Consider the following 1,410-nt stretch of genomic DNA (forward strand, 5'->3'; position numbering starts at 1 on the left):
CAGTAATAGTTGCATTGTTGATGGATTCTTTCAGAGATTCATCATGTTTTTATGTGAAGACATGTTGCTTTGCAATTATCGGATGTGTCATATCAAGCTCTCTAGTTGTGCTTGGATCACTGCCTGCTCTCACATCTTCTGTGATCAGCATGGCAGTGGGGAGTTCAGTCATTCACCAGCAATCTCCCCTGCTTGCAACAGTACCCTTTCTGGAAAGCTAGACATTGTCTGAACAGAACTCAGTCCGTCAGAGGAATGCAAAGCTATGACATTGGCAGAGCTTCAACCAGTGGTTGTTTTGGACATTGGCCTTCTGGACATACCAGGGACACCAGGAATGTATCTACCAAGAATAAAATTTCAGCAAGGCCGAGAACAACGTAAAGCAGATGGAGAAGATATATACACAGTAAATACAAAGCAAGGATGTAGAATTGACCTCTGTGAAAGGGGAGTTTACCTCCATGAAGAAAGTTCTAGAAGAATGCAAGAAAAAGTTTAGTGATATCTATGAAAAACTTATGGAGTGCAGTCACCAGTACCAAAAGCTCCAAGGCCTCTATAATAGCCCTAGGCTGAGAAATATCACTATTGCCAGCCAAGAAGGCTCCCTGGAACCAGCTATGACTCCACAGTCGGGAGTCTTTGGCTTCCCATCAGTTTTCTTTGGACTGTACACCAGTTGGAAATCAGGGTGGTGGAGATGAAGATGTTCAGTTCAGACCATTTTTTGTGTGTTCTCTCACAGCAACTGAACCCATTAACAACTCCTTTAGTTTTGAGTCTCAAAGCCATGAAGCAGAGCGGCGAGTCTGCAGCAGGGCCTTTAAAGCAAAAAGAATTTGGCTCATTTTTCATTCCAAGACTCTGTTTTTCCTGTATCCCTGAGTTCTCTTCACATTTTGACCTTAGAAGAAATTGACTTTTAGTAGGGTGTGTGGCTTCCTGTTTGATTTCTTCCCTGTTTGCTTAGGGCATGGGCATTTCATGAATCTCAGTCTCTACGTTTTTCATTGCTCACACAGTCACATTGTTGCACAGATCCTGTTTCAGACCAAGCTGTATTTATGTTCATATAAGCACCAGTGCTATATTTACATGGAGCTTTGGATTCTCATATGTATACATTAAGTGTGTGCATTGATTTTTCTCTGCTAGAATGTTTCTGTAAAAATTATGGTCTTGGAAAATGATGAGCAAAAATGATGGTCTTATAAAATGGTGGATTGCTTATTAACATGTATTTTACAGTCATGTATTTTCATTTGTGTTACTTTGTTTTGGAGATATGCTTATACGTGTGAATGAAAGTGCCATTTAGTGTATATGTGTTCAATTTATATTTTAAAATAATTTATAGTGATAAAGTTATTTGTTGATTTCATTGGTATTTGTTTTAAAATAAAACTG

At 39.1% G+C, this 1,410-nt stretch overlaps 1 pseudogene; it reads left to right on the forward strand.

The window, feature by feature from the left end:
- Window positions 1-43: 43 nt before the first annotated feature.
- LOC116082580 lies at window positions 44-888 on the forward strand (annotated as a pseudogene).
- The last annotated feature ends 522 nt before the right edge of the window (window positions 889-1,410 follow it).

The sequence above is a fragment of the Mastomys coucha genome, unplaced genomic scaffold, assembly GCF_008632895.1.
Source record: "Mastomys coucha isolate ucsf_1 unplaced genomic scaffold, UCSF_Mcou_1 pScaffold7, whole genome shotgun sequence".
In the NCBI taxonomy this organism is placed as follows: domain Eukaryota; kingdom Metazoa; phylum Chordata; class Mammalia; order Rodentia; family Muridae; genus Mastomys; species Mastomys coucha.